The sequence below is a fragment of the Schistocerca piceifrons genome, chromosome 9 (assembly GCF_021461385.2).
Source record: "Schistocerca piceifrons isolate TAMUIC-IGC-003096 chromosome 9, iqSchPice1.1, whole genome shotgun sequence".
In the NCBI taxonomy this organism is placed as follows: Eukaryota; Metazoa; Arthropoda; class Insecta; order Orthoptera; family Acrididae; genus Schistocerca; species Schistocerca piceifrons.
Genome location: NC_060146.1, coordinates 113918852 through 113940167, shown reverse-complemented (window position 1 = coordinate 113940167; position 21316 = coordinate 113918852). Strand labels below are relative to the sequence as shown.

At 41.7% G+C, this 21316-nt stretch overlaps 1 protein-coding gene across 1 annotated transcript in view; it reads right to left on the bottom strand.

Moving 5' to 3' along the window:
* LOC124716914 overlaps positions 1 to 21316 on the bottom strand; it is a 381964-nt gene that overhangs the window by 355120 nt on the left and 5528 nt on the right. Inside the window, exon 2 of the mRNA XM_047243483.1 lies at positions 9998 to 10143. The gene's annotated coding sequence lies outside the window, so the exon portion shown is untranslated. The remainder of the gene's footprint in view (positions 1 to 9997; positions 10144 to 21316) is intronic.

Genomic DNA, 21316 nt, shown 5'->3' with positions numbered 1-21316 from the left:
TCACAGCCGGCTTTTATGTTCGATGGAAGTTGAACTCTGTCAAATGTCAAGAAGACAGTATGGGTTGGAACCCTTTTCATGACTCGATGAACAGCCGTTACGCCCAGGTCAGACAGGTAGTTTTGAATTTCCTCGTCGGACAATCCGTCGAGGGAGTGTGTATAAACCACCCCACGTGATGATTTTAAAGCGCGGGGTGCTTCCATCCCAATAGGAAAGGTTTGTAGCAGTGAAGTACGCAGCAATTTTTGTGCCTGTATGGCACTGACTGTTTCTAACAACAAGGTGCCATTTCGTAATCGGGAACAAGACTTTACAGGACCTGCCATTGCGTTGACACCTTTCTGAATAATGAAAGGGTTGATTGTGGAAAAATCTTGACCTTCGACCAACTGAGAAACAAGGAACTATGGCACTGATGGAAGAATTGTCCATGGCTGAGACTAATTTAACTTTCACTTGTGAGCAGACATAGTAGATGATGAGGAAACCATTGCGGAAGTATCCCCCATGATTACCGGCGTCTCTGATGGCGTGCTCCTTCCTTGTGGGGCCCCTCTATGAGGGCACTCCCCCCTTAGGTGATTATTCACACCTCAGGTCAAACCTCCAGAGAAACATACGGAGGGACTAATCGGCACTTTCGGAGGGTACCAGCTCGGGTAACCACCCCACCCTGGGCCCGGCCATTACCAGGGGGTACGTACGTGTCCTACCTGTCTACCCAGGGCAGGGAATTACGCGTTACCCCATCACTGGCTATGAGTGGGAATGCGTGGATCGGCCTTCGGACATGCACAGGGAGGAAAAAAGAGAAAGGAAAGGAAAGAAGAGAGGTCTCAAACGCCGCAGCGGAGAAGAGGGTAAAGAGAAGAGGGTAAGAGAAGAGGGTAAAGAGAAGAGGTAAGGAAAAGAGAAGGACAAAGGAAGGACAGAGACTTGCCAGGAGAGAAAGCGAAGAAGAGAGACTATTTTACAGTTTCAAGCGTCTGTCTCCGGACTTAGGCACTAAACATACTCCCAAACATACTCCCAGAGGGGAAGAAGGGGAAGGGAAAAGGCGGAGGTGACGGGGGAGGGGAGAGGTTGGGGGGAGGGGGAGGGGGAAGATGTGGAAAAGGAAGGTATGCAGCCCGGAAAAGAAAGAGGGCCACACTAGCTCGAGGTCCTGTGCTCACTACGCATGTATCCACAAAAGAATTGTCGACCCCCTGGGGGGAATAGTGATTTTGTTATTCACGAAAATCTTTACCACAAATACTGCATTCAGAATAATATAGCAGACTGGAACTCTACACTTGAACTGTACTCAATGATGATATTGTTTAAATTCACAGTATAAGCAATAAAGAGAAGGTAAGAAATCATTATGTATGGAAATGATCCTACATGGTGCAATGAGAACTGGAGTGAAAACAGAACTCATTTAGACACTATTTCTTTCATCTGCTTCCCAGAAACACCAATGTTCCCCCACAACTGTAGGATATAAATAGGGTTCCCCAAGTGAAATTCACTGATATTTCCAGACGAGTTTTAGCATTTTTCCCTGACAAATTTTGAGATCTCAAGGGTAAGTAAAGATGTAAATTGGAAATCCATCTTTGCACCTACAGTACAAAAAACAATAGTGTTGAATGAGAAAATATCCCAATAAAACTTGCAAGCAGATTGTTTCCTACTGTGAGCAAAAATCTTACATTGTCTAAATAAAATATGCAAGCAGACAGCGTTTCCTAATGTGAGCAAAAGTCTTAAGTGCTAACATCAATATATTTTTTAATTAACTGTTTTTAGGTGGAGAAAGCAAGCCAATTGGTATGTGTGTTTCATTAAGACCACTGATATTATTTTATTTCAATACAACAACACACATTTGACGGCAAAAATATGTATTTCCTTGTAGTCACAAGACAGATTTAAAATACTTTCAATAATTTCAGAAATAACTTCAGAGAGAAATCTGCCTCTTGAATAAAATGTAGAAGGCAGGGAAGATTTGTGTAAACGAATGATATAGGTGGCCACCAGTAAAATGTTTGTTCTGCTACATTCATTATTGTTGGTACAAAACGACAGCAACTGCCACAACTTTCTTCTTATTATCATCCATACTTTCTAATAGTAAACTACTTGTGAAGTGCCAAAATGAACCAGAACAGATAAAATGTCTATAAAATGCTGCACTGTACAACATATTTGTGGAGAGAGAGCCACAGTTTCTGAAATCCACCGTACGTGGCCTCTATCCTGCCGAGGAGCATTGCAGTCCAGGGTCTATGGATAAAACACAAAAACGTGCTTCATAATGCCACACACAAAGAGGCCCGGCCAGCGGGCATTTCGGTGTGACTAGATCTGATGGGCAGGACCTGCATATTAGTGGGAAACTAAGGCCTTCAGATCAGCAGGCCTGATCTGTTAGAGATTCCTGCAGAAATGGCCTGCGGTTTCAGTCTGTAGTGGACATCCACTCGTATGGCCAGCTATTCAGGAGTCCCAGGCAGCATGTTGATGAAATGGGACCATGGTGATCAATGCAACAGATAACTTGTTCAAATATTTAGAGAATCAATATCAATATAATGAGGATAGGTAGCAACTCCAAATAAAGATGATTGCTGAGCTTCAAACAAGCACACAGAAAAGACAATCACACTCTCACAACTAAACTTTTGGCGATGGCCTTTACATTCACACAACCACTCAGACACAACTCATCTCCAGCCGCTGCATCTACAGTGTGAGAATCAGATCCAAACAAATGACTCCTCACACCTCCCTGCCTCTCGTCAGCAGCTGCTAGTCTGGCGGCGAGAAGTGGTGGCAGCACTGACTGAAAGCTTAGGGGTGTGGTAGGAAGGGGAGAAGCAGTAGTAATGAGGAAGTAGAGAAAAAGAACATGTGCTCGGCTGCACCCAACCAGTGACGATGCGCGACATCCCGGTAAACAAATCATTTCATCTACTGAGACGACGACGAGATTTCTCCTTTTTTTTCCAAATTACCCTGATTTCCCTGACACATTTGAAATTCCCTGATATTCCTTGATTTCCAGAACCTGTGGCAACCCTGAAAAATGAAGAGCAATACTGCACCACTTGTAAGTAGTTGTTTTAATCACTCGTGCCCAGGTATTTATTTATTTTAAAAAATAAATTCAGCTATACAAAGGCCTCATCCAGAAACCATATTTTATTTTATTTGTGTTGATGAATTAATTTGGTAAGTGCCGATTAACTTTCTTCAAATCTTTTAATATGTATGTTCAAATTAATTGTGAGATGCTAAATAATAGTTTTCAGTTAATGGGTCATAAACACACACACTGTTTACTACTTCTTGAAACCCACATGCTGGCTGAAGTTTTTATAACAGTTCCAAGCACAAATTTTTGGGCAATTAATTTATTTCTGTATCACATTAGTCTTTTACTCTGATTTAAAGAAGAGTTTTGGGCTATGTGTGACATTGTTTAAACTGTCAAACAATGGAAACTACAGGCTGAAATATCAACAATATTAGGAAAAGAATAGATTGCTACTCACCATAAAGACAACACATTGACTTGTCAGCTCACCATAAAGACAACACATTGACTTGCAGACTGACAAAACGAAAAGACTGTTACACATAGCTTTCGGTCAAAGTCTTCTTCAGAAAGGCAAGCAAGCAAGCAAGCAAGCAAGCAAACACACACACACACACACACACACACACACACACACAAAAACCACTACCTCTGGTCACTGATCCCGGACTCAGTGGCCAGAGACATGTTTGTGCAAGTTGGGCTTGTGTACGTGTGTGTGTGTGTGTGTGTGTGTGTGTGTGTGTGTGTGTGTGTGTGTGTGTGTTTTCTACCTTTTGGCCAAAAGACTTAAATGAATAGCAGCCTTTTTGTTCTGTCTGTCTTCAACTCAACATCTCCTCTGTATCAGAGAATTCTAAATATACTGCAAGGCTTGGTACAATACTGAGTGCTGCGTTAGCAATCACGTGACATTTGAATTGCACAATATGACTGGAATTATGCAAGAACTATGAACTAACAACAAAAACTAGCTATAGCTTCAATAAAATTTAACAATTTTGTGAAGCACAAGGAGAAATAGCATTTCATCCTACTGGTGCACAAACTTGTGAGGTATTTGAACAAATTTTCATTAAGAGTTCTCAAACTATATTAATGGATATATAAACATCTAAGGCAATTTTTAAGTAAAACTAATAATCACAGGTGAAAACAGTCAGAATATTACTTGACTTTGTACACAGCACAATATTTCATATGTTTATCAGAGAGCAGTGATGTAGGATGTGAGTTGCAAGTGAACATTTCAGTCCCTGTAAACCTCTTGGGTAAAAAAGTTACTAGCTTTTAATTAGCTTTAGAACTGCAAGGAAATATTCAGGTGAAAGGAGAAAGAAAACTGATTTCAAATTAAGTGTGTAATAAACAAAATATATCATATTAAACTTACTGTAACTGACATCATGAGAATAAATTACAGCTGCAAGATATGATGTGGAGACAGTAATGGACAAATGTCACTAAATTGTGGGACTAGTGAAAGATTCACAAGTAGACTGAATCTAATATTAATTTATTAGTTGCTGTTTTTACTTATGATGTGTACCATAGAACAGGTTATTCCAATGCTGCCCTATTATAGAGTGCAGGCTCCCTTCAGCTATGCAACCATGGACCAGTCGGCTATGCAACCTGGGGATCCTTAAGGCACACATTCTGCACATACACGAGCCTCTCAGCCACCTCCGGCAGCGGATTCTCGACCAGTGCCATACATTCGCGTTAACTCCATCCTGACTGCTACACCGTACACACATCATCTGTTTGTCCATCCCCGCCTTTGGGCTGGTTGGTTGGTTTTGGGGTTTGATAGGGGCTAAACATTGAGGTCATCAGTCCCCTGTTCCAAACAGACATACTTGTAAAAGGCCTATACAGTAAAAGCATAACTCTGTACCCAGAGGGAGAGTACACCAAGGGGTACAGAGCTAAAATGAACACCGCAATAACACAAAATAGAGGACACTCAAAAGGAGCAGGGCAAAGAGTTGACTAGAGTAAAACAGACTACAGAGGTTGATGGATCAGGTAAAAGGTCAACCACTCAACTACAAATGAAAAACCTCCAGCTGGAAAGCATTTATATAGGTACCAACACAACTTGTTACCATAAAAGACACTATTTTGGTAACCACGTCACAATTAAAGGTCGCTGGAGTGGGTGTAGCCTGAGAAATCATGCGAGAGCGCCCACACTAGAGCGAGTGATAAAACCCAGCTGCACAGATAAAACGTAAAACTGGGTCAGCTATAGAGGCATCGTCACCTAAAATTAAAGAAAGTGCAGCTGGTAAATTAAAGGACTGCCGCAAGGGGTCTAAAAGGGGGCAGTCCATCAGAAAATGGACCACTGTCAGCCCCGCATCTCAGCGACACTTGGGCGGGTTCTCATGGTGAAGGAGATAGCTGTGGGTCAACCGCGTATGTCCAATTCGGAGACGGCAGAGAACAACTGAGACCCTACGCGTGCTCCTCAAGGATGAGTTCCATACGGCCGTGGACGACTTTACCGTGCGGAGCTTATTTGGCGTGTTCAAGACAGACCATACAGAGCTCCAGACATTGCGGACCTTGCGATGTAGGCCTGACCGGAGGTCTCTTTCCATGAGACCACACTCCACGGGTGGCGAAGTGGTGGCCTGCTTGGCCAACCGATTGACACATTCATTTCCTGGAATGCCGATGTGGCCCGGGGTCCACACAAACGTCACTGAAAGACCACACTCGGCGAGAGCAAAAACAGCATCTTGAATACCGCACACCAAAGGGTCCCGAGAAAAACACTGGTCGAGTGCTTGCAGTCCACTCAGGGAGTCACTGCATATGACAAATGACTCCGCAGGGCAGGAGGAAAGGTGGGCAAGTGCACGATAAAGAGCAACCAGCTCCGCAGTGAAAACACTGCTCCCACAAGGCAGGGTATGCTGCTCAACGTAGTCGCCGTGGATGAGAGCAAAGCCAGCGTGTCCATCAACCACAGAACCGTCGGTGTAGACTACATCAGCATCGCAAAACGAGGCAAGAAGAGCCATGAATTGTTGACGAAGACTGGCAGGTGGAACGGAGGACTTGGAGTCACAGGACAAATCCAAGCAAAGCCGCAAGCAAGGGAGGGACCAAGGAGGGGTAGGAGAAAAGGGCTGGAAGGATGGAGGAAGGGGAAAGGACTCGAGTGACGAGAGAAGGGAACGAACGTGGACAGCGATCGGGAGACCCGACCTAGGCTGCCGTCGTGAGGAGGGGAGTGCAGAAGATGGAAAAAGGAGCCTGCAGTTTGGGTGGTCGGGCGAGGCATGGACGCGGCCAATGTATGATGCAAGCAACTGTTGTCGGCGGAATCATAGGGGAGGGATTCCAGCTTCTACAAGAAGGCTAGTCACCAGACTAGCGCAGAAGGCACCTGTCACCAGTCTGACGCCACAATGGAGAATCGTGTCGAGGCTCTGCAACGTTGAAGGTGCAGCTGAGTAGTCGAGACGGGACTGGACTAAGGCCTTATAGAGCTGTAGGAGGGTTGTTCGTGCAGCCCCTCAAATGGTGTGGCTGAGGCACTGAAGGATGTTGAGGTGCTGCTAGGACCGTTGTTTAAGCTCGCGAAGATGAGGTGCCGAAGAGAGCTGAGCATCAAACAGCATGCCAAGAAAGTGATGCGTCTCCTCAATACGAAGGAGTTCATTGGCAAGGTAGAGCTCTGGATGGAGGTGGACCGTTCGACGATGACAGAAATGCATCACTCGGGTCTTAGAGGCCGAGAACTGAAAACCATGGTTGGATGCCCAAAAATGTGCGAGAACCTATGGTGGCAACATATCGTTCCCAGCAGGCCTGCTTGCTCCACTGGATTAACTGCCGAGCCCGGGCCCACAGCTGTTTAAAGGCAACCAGATTCTCTAGGGAAGGATGACGCTGGTGTCGTTGCAGGGCTCACCGGCGGTCCCGGATAGCTTCTGCAATCTCTGGTGTCCACGAAGGGACTGACTTGCGCCTTAGGTTACTTGAAGAACAGGGGACAGTTGCCTTGGCAGCAGAAACAATGGCCATAGTGACCTCGTCCACTGCCAAATCAATGTCACCAGGAAGCAGAACAATGGCCATAGTAGCTGAGGTGTAGGCTGCTCAATCAGCTCCACGAAGAGATCATCGTGGCAGCTGGTCAGGGGGTTGGGATTAAAGAAGAAAAACCAGGATAGGAAAGTGGTCGCTACCACAGAGGTCGTCGTGGACCCTCCAACTGGAGTATGGAAAAAGACCTGGGCTACTAAAAGAGAGGTCAATGGCAGAGTCTGTGCCATGAGTCAAGCTAAAATATATGGGAGCACCAGTGTTAAGGAGGCAAATGTCCTGCTGTGCCAAGAGAGCCTCAATGTTCCTACCCCTGCCTTTGGGTGGTCGGATGCATGTAGACAAGCATTTTGCCAACTATAGGGAACATTGCAGAACCTATTTAAGATTTTTAAAATCAAATTTTTAGCATTAAACTTCCTGCCAGGCTAAAACTGTGTACCAGACCAGGGCTCACACCTGAGGCCTATGCCTTTTGCAGAAAACGCTCTATCGACTATATCCAAACATGAACTATGGAGACATGGCTTAGCCACAGCCATAGGGTTGTGTTTCGAAGTTTCAGATCAGCTCTGTTGTAGTCAAAATTCATGCTGGAATCTTCAGCACATTTATGGTGTAACAGCTACAGCTATATCACCATGAAGTGCATGGAAGAGGGTAGATCCCACTGTACCTGTTATTAGGGTTTCTTCCTCTTCCACTCATGTACGGAGCACAGGAAGAATGACTGACTGAATGTCACGTGCATGCAATAATTATTCTATTCTTATCCCCACAATCCCTATGTAAGCGATACATAGGGTGTCGTATTATATTCCTAGAGTAATTAGTTAAAGCCAGTTCTTGAAACGTGGTTAATAGATTTTCTCATGGCAGTTTACATCTATCTTCAAGAGTCTTCCAGTTCAGTTCCTTCAGTGTCACTGTGACATTTGCTCACGGATTAAACAAACCTGTGACCATTCGTGCTGCCCTTCTCTGTATACATTCAATATCCCTTGACAGTCCTATCTTGTATGGGTCCCACATACTTGAGCAATATTCTACAACTGTCACACGGGTGATTCGTAAGCAACCTCCTTTGTAGACTGACTGTACTTCCACAGTATTCTACCAATAAATCGAAGTCTACTACCTGCTTTACCCACAACTGAACCTATGAGACCATCCAATTTCATATCCCTCTGAAGTGTTACACCCAGGTATTTTTATGAGTTTGCTGATTCTAACAGTGAGGGATTGATACTATAGCAACAGGATACATTTTTTCTTCTTCATTTTGTGAAGTGCATAATTTTACATTTCTGAACATTTAGAGTAATTTGCCAATCTCTGCACTACTTTGAAATCTTATCAAGATCTCACTGAATATTTATGCATCTTCTTTCAGATAGCACTTCATTATAGATAACTGCATCATTTAGAAAAATTCTGATTTTACTATTAATATTGTCTGCAAAGTCATTAATATACAACATGAACAGCAAGGGTCCCAACACATTTCCTTGGGGCAAATGTGTGATGATGACTCTCCACTCAAGATAACGTGTTGTGTCTTCCCTACCTAAAAGTCCTCAACACAGTCACAATTTTTACCTGATACACCATATGATTGTACTTTCGACAATAAATGTAGGTGTGGTATCAACTCAAATGCTTTTCAGAAATCAAGAAATACTGTATCTACCTGGTTGCCTTGGTCCAAAGATTTTAGTATGTCGTGTGAGAAAAGTGCGAGTTGGGTTTCACACGATCGATGTTTTGAAATCCATGTTGGTTAGCACTGAAGAGGTCATTGTGTTCAAGATACCTAATTATGTTTGAGCTTAGAATATGTTCTAAGATCCTACAACAAATCGATGTCAAGGACATTGAACAGTAATTTTGTGGATCACTTCTACTAGCCTTGTTGTAGACAGGTGTGACCTGTTATTTTTTCTACGGGTTCTACGATAGTTAGAAGAGTGGCTACCTCAGCTGTAAATTCTGTATCAAACCTGAAAGGGATTCCACCGGGGCCTGGACCTTTGTTCAACTTTAACAATTTCAGTTGTTTCTCAACACCACTGACACTAATACTTACTTCATTCATGGCACTTCTCCTGGGTTTTCCTCTTTAAAGGAACATTTGAAAATGGAGTTAAGCATTTCAGCTTTTGGTTTGCTATTCTCAATTTCAGTTCCTGTCTCATTCATTAGGGAGTGGACACTAACTTTGGTACATGTTAAACTATACAGATTCTCTCCACCCTCACCCTCCTTTTTCCTTATTCTAGGTTATTTGTGTGTCACACAACACCAAATTACAGGCCATATTATGTTTCTTTAATGCAGTGGTTTTCATTGCCTTCTGCATCCTCATACACCCTGATGCCATTGCCCATTGATGAGTTATCTGCCTTTAGGGGCAGTTTCCCACACAAAGGGCAAGAGGGTGGCATGAATGTCTAACTGCTCTTCCAACCTCACTAAGAAGGCCACTGGCATAATGGGCGTATCTCATTATACTTTAAGTCTTTGGTTTTTATTCAAAACTGAAGCAGGAACTGAGATTGGACCCAGGATGAAGAATGTATACATCAGTAGTCAAAGATGCTACCCTAAGACCACGGGAGCCTGTAGTAATATCAACTGAATACCTGCTTCAAAACCCTGTTGACAACTCTGCTCCTGCTATGCTGCACAGTCTTCATTTCGTAAAGTCCTTTATGGAGTATCAATAAATCTTACAACATGGAGTGCATGTACAATTGAGCTCTTGGCAGGAAAAAGCCAAGTACAGAACAGAGATCAACAGGCAACATGCATTTGGGTACACAACTGTAATCATCTACTCACCCACTGTGCTGGGCAGCTCTTCTCGTAGAACTGCCTCTGCTTTATACACAGCTCCTTATCGTCCTTGTTCTCGTCGAGACACTCCCAGTAGCGGTCACGTGAATCCCAGCAGCGCTTTCGATCCTCTCTCGTCGGAAAAGACATTACTGAGAAGAAAAACATTACACATTTTAATCCGAGAGGCCAGTAATGATAGTAGAGTTTTGCAACCACTCATCATCTAATTAAATTAGTGTCTGCAGTACTTTCATTTAGTGTGATAGCTAAGATAGTCAAATTAAAAAAAAAAAAAAAAAATCTTAACATAAATTAAAGGTGACAGGCAGCAATATTTTGACAAACATAACTACAGATATCATCATCATCATCATCATCTGTCCTCCTCTGCAGTTGAGGATCAGCAGCTTGGCTGCCATGTGGAGAACCTAGGTTCACTTCCCAGTACTACAAAGGTTTTTCATCGATTGAAGAGAGTAGAATAATGTGCACTCAGCCTGATGAGGATATCTGAAGGGTTGCTTCAAGAAACAGTACTGACTCCAGTTTCCGGACGCCAACATTAAAAGTACTAATCATACACAACTTGCCTACACACTCATAACAAACGACACTGTTCGCGAAAGATAAAGCAGTGGTCCATCAACAGCCAATCGAATAAAAGATCTCATCATACAGTTAATACCGTAGTTGTTGACGATGATGATGATGATCATCATCATCATCATCATCATAACAGCATCAGTATCAACAACAATAATACACACTTCTACTACTTAGGCGAAATTACTGAGAACATTAACAATGACAAACAAAACTCAGGCACTGCCCAAAGCCTTCATGATCATCTGGAATGTTTATAGCAGGAAATCTCTATCCATCAAGCCCAACTATGCAATTATAAAACACACATACACCAAGGATCACACTATGCACCTGAGCAAACTTTAATAGTGGCACCTATTAATTACAAGTTATACACAACAGATACAAACAAAGGAAAATCCAGGATGGAATGTAATAATATTATGAAAAGGAAAGTTGCTACTCACCATATAGCCGAGATGCTGAGTCACAGACAGGCAGAACAAAAAGACTGTCACAAATAAAGCTTCCAGCCATTAAGGCTTTTGTCAACAATAGACGTGTACACACACACACACACACACACACACACACACACACACACACACACACACACACAGTTTCAGATGCCTGAGACTGCAGTCGTATATGTGAGTTGCGTTTGTGTGTGTGTGCATCTATTGTTGACAAAGGCCTTAATGGATGAAAGCTTTATTGGTGTCAGTCTTTTTGCTGTGCTGTGCCTATCTGCAACTCAGCATCTCCGCTATATAATGAGCAGCAACTTTCCTTTTCATAATATTGTTACACGACAGACACATGTTTACACGTTCCCCTGTCCTTCAGAATAGTCTCCAGCACTGTATATAATCTGTTTACAGCATTGTGGAAGATGCTGGATACCCTTAGCAGCACAAGTTGTGTTGATAATTTGAATGGATTGATCTGTTGTCCGATGAATTTCTGTAACAGTTCTAAAGGGAATGAGATAAAGTGCTTATCGCTATTTATGAATCAAAGTCACCAGGGCTAAAGTCTGGGGAGTGTGGTGGATGGTACAGCACTTTCTAGCCCACCAATCAAACAAATCAGTCACAACTTGTGCCATAATCGCCTGAGCATTGTCCTGGAAAACAATGAGTGAGTCCTGCAGAAAGTATCACTGTTTCCTTCTCGAAGCTGGTCACAGGCTGTGTCTTGGAAATGAACAGCTTAGAGAAAGAAGCGACAACATTTTCTGCAGAACCCACCCATCATTTTGCAACACAACACTCGAGCACATATGGTGCAAGTTGTGACTGTGTCTGGAAAGTGGTGTACCACCTATCACACTACCCAGACATAAGCCCTTGTGACTTCAATTTCATTCCTAAATAGAAAGAAGCACTTCATGGCACTTGCTCCAGAACTGTTACAGAGACTTACTGGGCAACACACGACTCTGCTCAAACTATCAATACTACTGGCACTGCTACGGGTATCCTATGATTTCCACATTGCCAGCAATGAGCTGTCGTAAATTTGTCAGAAAATCTTGCTAGAGGTGTGTGACCATCACAATCACAAAAAGTATACAGAATTTTAAAAAGCTGGATGATGACAGAAAAAGAGATACCAGATCTTCTTTGGACTCATTTATTTTATTCCTCATTACACTTTTCGGGCTATGCCTATCTTCAGATGACAAACTAAAACTAAACTGTGCCCAAACAGGCCATGAAGGCCCAACTGTACCGATCAGTCCCCATGTCATCCTCAGCCCAGATGCATCACTGGATGTGGATGAGGAGGGCCATGTGGTCCGCACACCACTCTCCCGGCCATATGTCAGTTTATGAGACCGAAGCTGCTACTTCACAATAAAGTAGCTCCTTAGTTTGCCTCACAATGGCTGAATGCACCCCGCTTGCCAACAGCATTCGGCAGACCGGTCACCCATGCCAGTGCTAGCCCAGCCCGACAGCGCTTAATTTCTGTGATCTGATGGGAACTGGTGTTATCGCTGCAGCAAGGCTGTTGGCCTATCTTTAGGTAACCCGACAAAAATACAATAATAAATATAAAGTTACATGGTGTAGACAAAAAATCAAGTGTCTTAAATAAGCAATATATTTGCAACATATTTGCACACAATTATTTTTGTTACAAGAATACATAATATTTTACATAAAAGTTAAATATAACTTTGACAAGTAAATCAAAAATCATCAGGAAAACCATGAAGTTAAACAAAATAGGAGCAGTAACTATATATGATGGCTTAACATGGACAAAACTTGAAAGAGTGAAATGATAGGAATGGCCTCTTGTGCCTGCTAAGCAAACCTCCATTCAATAGGAATTGTGACTAAGCGGTCATTTCATCATCATTATTATTAGTTACACATTTGTACCTACAATAGAAAAATATTTTTGATATAACTCTTTGTTGGCATTAAAAAATTTATTTTCCAGATCATTCATTCATTTTTTAGTAACCACACAGAGTCGTGTCAAAAATATTTATACTGTAGGCATGTTGACGGCATTTTCATTTTCATCATCAGGCAGCCATGATGAAGTCCAGGAACTTGCTCATATTCTAAACTCTATGCATGATAATATGAAGTTCCCACTGAATTTGAAAAGGAGGGATTTCTCAACTTCCTAGATCTCATGACCACTAAAGGAGATTCAAAAATATGGTATGATGTCTTCCATAAGCCAACAGTATCAGATTTGATTATTCCAAATGATTCATGTCATTCAGATGTGCATAAACAAGCCCACTTTGTACCAAAAGATGGAAACTCGAGGTAGGAATATCAACAATGTAGGAAAAGGTAGATTGCTACTTACCTCAAAGAAAATACGTTAAGTTGCAGGCAGATGCAATTAAAAGACACTCACACAAAGTTTTCGGCCACCCAGCATCTCAGGTGGAATGCTTTGTATCTATGTTTTATGGGCTAGAACAACTAGGCTTGGACAAAGAAACAGTAGAGAGGGAAGTTAGCACAATTATTCAAGTTGGGTTAGCAAATGACTCTGCAGAAACAGCAATCAGGTACTTGGGGAAAAATACTTTAAAAAGTAGAAAGAAACAAAGATGAAAATAAAATAGCAGTCGAACATATTTCACTACCACACATTGGCCCTGTTTCAGAAAAAACATAGCCAATGCATTTAAAAAATTTAAGATCCAGGATCGTTTTCAAATAAATAAACTATGGAAGCTACGGCATCACAGTCTACATGTGCCACAGCACAAATTTTGTAATGGAGGAGTCTACAAAATTAAATGTGGATCTTGCAAGAACTTCTACACTGGGCAAACAGAGAGTGTTTAAGATAAGGTTCAGAGAACACAGTTACATGAGTAAAAGTAGTATGCTGGGTTATCATTTGAAAGAGCAGAATCACCAACTCAAGACAACCGAAAACAGGGTTTCCATACTACACTCTAAACAAAAAGGCTACATTTTAGATATTCTCAAGGACCTTGAAGTCTATACCAAAGGTCTGTCAGCTCCCAACCTTATAATTAACGAGCGAACCTTCGGAAGTTGTTTTTTTGAACTGCTTGTGAATAAAAGAAAATAAATAAATAAGCTGTGTTGCTGAACGTCTACTACCCTACATCTCCACACAATTCTCCCGAATAAAAAAGAAAAAAAATTATCTACTTTAGTTACATATTTTACTATTTTGTTCTTATAGCATTGTAAGGGACTGTAATTAAACAGAAATACTTGTCCTGTTATTTTGCATTAATCACATTACGTGCAGATTTCTTGTGTTATCTATTTTACATAAAAAAAAACTAAGCTGTGTATAAATATATTTAAAAAGATCCTTCTACATATTGTTTTTTTCCCTAATATGTTGGCATGACTAGCACTTAAAATTTGTAAATATATATTTTATTTCATGTAGGCCTTATCATTTTTAACATTGACTTTTATTATGGACAAATATGCAACTAATGATAACAATGAAATAATGACGTAAAGTAGCACCGCTATACTCTTGCAATCTGTTGATAACAGGAACATGAGACTGTTCCTCTCATTCCACTGGAAGTTTTGCCCATGTTAGCTCATCATACCTCGTTACTACTGCTATTTTGTTTAACTTTATGGTTTTCCTGACAATATGTGATGTACCTGTAAGAGTTACATTTAACACTTACATAAAATGGTATGTATTTTTCTATCAAAAATAATAGTTGTGCAAATACATAGCAACTAAATTGCTTATTTAAGAAACACTTGTTTTATGTACAACACATAATTTTATATTTATTACTGTACTTTTCCCAGGTCATCTGAAGATGGGTAGAGCCTGAAACATTTAATGGGGAATAAAATAAACGTGTCTAAAAAAACATCTAGTACTTGTTTTTCCGTGGATCATCCAGCTTCTTTAAATTCCCTATAGTTTTTAGCAATGGGTTATACACAATTCTGGTGACTACTTTGAAGCACAGTAAAACTTAGCAACATGTATTTGCTTTTTGTAAGTCGTAAATAAATTGTTGTCACTATTAAAGTTCCAGTTTTCATATTATAAATTAAAGTTCCCCCCACTAATAGACAGACTTGTTCACAAGGAAGGATCACTTGTATAATTCACACTAAAGAGCCAAAGAAACTGGTACACCTGACTGATATCTAGAAGTATCAGGGGTCCCATATCACTCCAACTGCTCACGCGCACACCATTAAAGAGCCTCCACCAGCCTGAACAGTCCCCTGCTGACACCCAGGGTCCATGGATTCATGAGGTTGTCTCCATACTCACACATGTCCATCTGCTCAATACAATTTGAAAGGCAACATGTTTCTAGTCATCAGCAGACCAATGTCTGTGTTGACGTGCCCAGGTGAGGCATAAAGCTTGTATTGTGCAGTCATCAATGGTACACTAGTTGGCCTTCAGCTCCAAAAGCCCATAAAATGATGTTTCATTGAATGGTTTGCACGCTGACACTTGTTGATGGCCCAGCACTGAAACTGCAAAAGTTTGCAGAAGAGTTGCACTTCTGTCATGCTGAACGATTCTCTTCTGGAGTCGCTAGACCCATTCTTGCAGGTTCTTTATCCAGCCACAGCAATGTCGGAGATTTGATGTTTTACTGGATTCTTGATATTCACGGTGCACTCGTGACATGGTCATACATGAAAATTCCCACTTCATCACTACCTCGGAGATGCTGTGACCCATCGCTTGAGTAGTGACTGTAACACTGCATTCAAACTCGCGCTGACTGTAACACTGCGTTCAAACTCACTTAAATCTTGATAACCTGCCATTGTAGCAGCAGTGACCGACCTAACAACTGTGCCAGACATTTGTTGTCTTACATAGGCATTGCCTACCACAGCACTTTATTCTGCCTACTTACATACCTTTGTATGTGAATATGCATGCCTATACCAGCTTCTTTGGGGCTTCAGTGTATAACCTCTAGGTAATGATGAGTATGCAATATATATTCCACATTTAATTGGCATTTGGAGTGACATCTTTTGGCAATGATGGCACCTATCGGCCCGTCTGCTACAGACGAGGTGGTACCTAACGGGAACAGCAGTAAACAGCAATGCAACTTCAGGGAGCAGCGAAGCTCAACCAGAAGATTGGTGGTCTAGTAGCAAAGCACGTGTCTGGAAATCGGGAGGTCGCAGGTTTGAATACTGGTCTCAATACAGATGTTTCAGTTGCCTTTTAATCTAGCATTCATTTCTCAATGTTGTGGAGATTCGCCAGAGACAACACTTGTTTCAGATTCCACATTAAACTGTAAGTTAGGGACATGCAAGTGGCCAAAAAGTGGTGCTCAACTGAAGGACTTGTACCAGGTCATTGGGCCACACGATTTTATTATTACCAGAAACTCTCACACCTACACTTCATCTTCTATACATATTATAAATTAAACCACTAACAAATTTTTCTGTCTGTGTGTGAAGGCTAAGTTCGGAAACTACTACAGTGATTTTGATACTGTTTTCATTAATATACAGGTTCGAGAAGAAGGTTTCTGTATATAATTTATTACTTGTATGGCAACAACTCATCTGGCTGTAGATACTTAGTGCTACCTGTGCAAAGCTGGGGCATGTCGCTAGTTAATAATGAATGTCAGATATTATGGAAAATATTCAGATACCTGGATGCACAAAAACTTCAGAAGAATTATATTACCAGATGGAATGATTCAGTTTCACTGCATAGAAAGGACACCTGAAATGTTAGGTGCATACAGCACGAATGAATGACTTATGATAAACCACGAAAATCTTTGACATCATAATCAGGACCCAAAAAATCGAAGTACGAAGCCAGCACACACCCAGAATGGTCTCGAGGAAGTCGCTGTTGACGAAAATACAACTATGCAGACGACATACAGACAGACCGACTCTGTTGTCACTACCAAAAAGTAATGCATACTTCTGTCGTATCCATCTTGGGGTACCTACAGCCCTTAGGTTGCATACAAAGTGGCACTAACAGTGGTCAGCAGAGGTTGCCCGATAACAGTGGCTGATAGTTCTGTCACAGTGCATCCAATCTTCTTTGTCAGTTTTTGGTGAAGTCAAGGAAAATCCATTCTAAGATGGCAAGTATTGTACACTCTTTTCTCAGTTACTGAAATAATGAAACAAGTTTCACAAATACAAGAGATTAACTGAGAAATGTCCTGTTACATACTCAAGATGATTTGTAGGGGCAGTGAAAAGTAAGATTACAAACACTCTACACAACTCCAAATAAATTCAGCAAAACAGATGTGTCAATTAACCTTCTACGACTGCCATTCCACATAGATGAAATGACACACACACAAATTTTAGAATACTATACTCTTGAGCACATAAAGAACTAAAAATTGGAAACACATACACCATATTTGCAAACCCCTGCATACAACAGAATCGCCACCGTATTCGTATAAAAATATCAGTAAGCAGAAGCAATAATTCTCAGACAGTTAATGCGTGCCTACCACAATCCAAGAAAGATCAACTACAATCCAAGAAAGATCAACTACAGTAACTTGAAGCATCAAAATGAACATATACCACCTTTCTCACTTGAATGAACAATTTGATCCTAGCTCCTATCAAAGTAGCCCCTTGGCTAACTAAACACAGTTGTCAACGATTCTGGAGGTCTTGGAGCAAACAAGGAAATTTTCAGCTGTGATGCTTCATAGCTCATCTGTCACAGCCCACTGGATGTCTGCAATATTTTGACGAAGCTTTCCTTCCAGTCGCCTTTTCACTCACGAAAACAAGGAAAAAATCACAAGGCGAGAGGTTGGGCAAATATGGCGGATGTGGAATGGCGATAACAGAATGTCTGGCCAGGTACTCAGAAGCAGGTCAAGCAGTATGGGCTTCTGCATTGTCGTGCAGTAGAAACCAGTCTCGAGAATGCCCAAATCAAGGCGGCAACATCGAATTGTTTGTCGCAAACATTTTGAGACTTTGGTGTAAAGAGTTTGGTCCACTGTTTGACCTGGAGGAACATATTCGTGGTGAGCTAGTCCTTTACTATATAATAATGTGATCAACATTGTCTTTGTTCTCGAAGGTTGTCATTTGACTTTTTCCAAGGCTGGCAATCTACGACTCTGCCATTCAGCACTGAAGCTTTGTGTGAGGGTCATACTGGTAGCACCAACTATTATTCCCAGCAAGAAGTCTGTGATCACATCTGGCTCCATCCAGTAGTTCATCACAAATTCTTCATCTTTCCTCTTTCTGTTCGTCTGTTGGTGTGTGAGGGACTAGTTTTGCATTAAGTTTCTGTTTCCCTAAATCTTTACATAACATTTTATGACACACATCACGATTCAAATTAAGTTCTTCTGATATTACACGCACAGTTACATGACAGTCTTCTTGCAATAACAGCCTTATATGCTCCATGTTTGCATCGGTACATGCTGCAGATGGGCTACCAGCTCTGCGATCGTCTCACACCGAATGTCTGCCTTCGCAAAACCTACTGCGCCACTCAAAAGCCCAATTTCTTGAAAGTGCCTTGTTTCCATATGCTTGCTTAATCATCATCCACATTTCACTAGAGGTTTTCCTGAGCTTGATGCAGAACTTAACGTTCACTCTTTGCTCAACAATCAGCATTAATTGTGTCACCACAGCTAATGCACCAAGAACCCAAGCAGTGAGTTGCTAAGCACAGCCATGCAATCTAGTGAGTTTGCATGGAAACATGGCCAATGTTATTTCAAGGATGCACACATACCAGGTAACACAAAGCAGTATTTGGTTCTTTTTAGTTTTTGCAAACCCAGAAAAAACTGTCCTGGAACTTTTCTGACAAAGGGAGTAATTTAGGCCTAAAATGACCGAAACAGATTTTGCATGCATGACATGCTGCAATTTAAGTACAAGCAAGAGGCTGAAATACCAAGACTGCCACAGAGCATACTTAATGTAATGTGACATTCAATTAATTATTAATAAATTTTTATTTTTAAGTTTTTCAAAACTAGTGGTTCCCAGTAAAGTAGTGATTTCAGATCGTAGACTTCTAGACATATTGCTGATATTACATTTCTCATCCTAAGGTGCCACAAACTTGTTTCTTGTACTAAACTTAAACATTTCCTCCCAATCCAAGTTTTGGACGTGGGAAATGTCGCCCGATTCAACTGAATGGAGGGAGACGGAGAGGCTGGTTTGAATTCCTCTGACTGTCATCCAAGTTTGTAAGTTTGGGTACTGGGATCAGTTGCAGTGAGACTGTCCACATACTGACGTGCCAAATGCACCAGTGTCAGACCACTGCAACCACAGTCTGAATCTGAAGATGGCAAGTGACCACTGCATGTCAGATCTTCAATGTTCTGTGCATCACAGGGGCAGTCGAATATTTGCACAGCGTTACAGTGGTGTAAAATGGAAATGCATGCACGGTCTGAGCATTAATAACACAACAAGACATGTCAACTGACTGAACAGTGTATACAAGTAGCATTGCCTGATCCACAATTGAAAACACAGTGCATCCTATGCAATGCAATGGGAATAATTGTGTCACACACCACTCTGGAAGAGTGATACATATCCATACATATTCCTTGCTAACGAACGATACACGTGAACAAAAGAACAATGAAACAAATTATTATAAAGGAAACAACAGCTATTGTGTGGATTTATTGCTTACTAGCCTTTTCCTCAAAGTTTTGTCTGCACTTGTGTATGTCACATATGATGCACATGTCTCTTCCTCCTCCTCTCTTGGTCCATCTCCTCCTCCTCCATCTCTGCCCTTCTCCTCTACAGCCCACTCTCTACCCATCTCCTCTTCTCCCCACCACTGCAAACCTTCTCGTCTCCCCTCTCTGCCCATCTCCTACTTCCACATTCTTTCTGTCCATCTTCTCCACGTTCTTTCTGTCCATCTTCTCCTCCCCTTATGTCCATCTCCTACACCCCTCTCCCCCCCCCCATTTTCTCCCCCCTCTCTTGTCTGCAGCCTACACTGCCCATCCCTCCACCCCATCTCCTTCTCAGCCTGTCTCCCCCCCCCCTCTCCTTGCCCATTTCATCCTCCCCTTCTCTCCCTGTCCGTCTTGTCCTCATCCCCCTCTCTATGTCCATCTCATCCTGCCCTCTCTACCAAAGTCCCACTCCTCCTGCTCTCCTCTCCCAATCCATTCCCTCCTGCCCCCTGACACTATCCACCCCTTCTGCCCCTCTCCCAATCCATGCCCTCTTGCTCCCTTCTTTGTTCATCCCCCCCTCTATACTTATTCTTACCCTTGCCCCCTCACTTTGGCCAACCACACGTGTATCCCCTGCAAAAGAGAGCGATAATGGAAGCGTATACTACTCTGACAACATTCCTGCAATGCAGGGCAGCCTATATGGCAATGGCTAAAAATAGGTTTGTTGCCCGTATATCCATTCCAATTGGAGCTAGGAGGATATAAACAAGACAGTGCTGATACTCATGAAGTTTGCCATTTGTATGCCAGATTTGGATGAAACTGATCCAGTAGTAAGGGAAGTGCTGGACACACAGACATACATACAGTCTGCTTTATACTTATATATTGATTTGCGTATGGAGAACCAGGCCAATGGATGATGCGTCTCCAAAACTGCACAGGAATCACAGTAAGTTTGCGAAAGGAAATACCTGTATAGGCATGACAGGGAAGCTTCCTGTAATACTGGCCTACACTGGAGTAGCATATTGTCATAAGAATAAACAAGGGCTGACATGACATTGCCTGTAATCCTATTAAAACAAATGAATTAATCTGCCGTTCCCAATTCTGAGTTTATACTTAGTGTTACCAAGTGAGATGTGATGATTGCAGTCTTCTGTCATTTGACAGACACTATAAATCTTTCTGAACAATTCATGGAGTATTTATACGAAAATTATCAAAATAGCTACTGAAGAATGTATTGTATGACAAGGTCCTAAAAAAGGATGATTATCTGTTCAGATAAACCAATTAATAACAAACTAGCTGGTGACATGAGTAATACCACAGCAACCAAACACACTTTTTCCACAATATGTTAGCCTTTTATCCTCAAATGGTTACATCTTCTATGGATTGTTTTCATACCTCTGAAATTTACCCCATTCGTAAAACTGCATATCCAAACCACAATTTATTTACATCTAAATCCATACTTCACAAACCACAGTACACTGCACAAAGAAATTTCATAACACTGCTAAGTCATTAACTTTCCT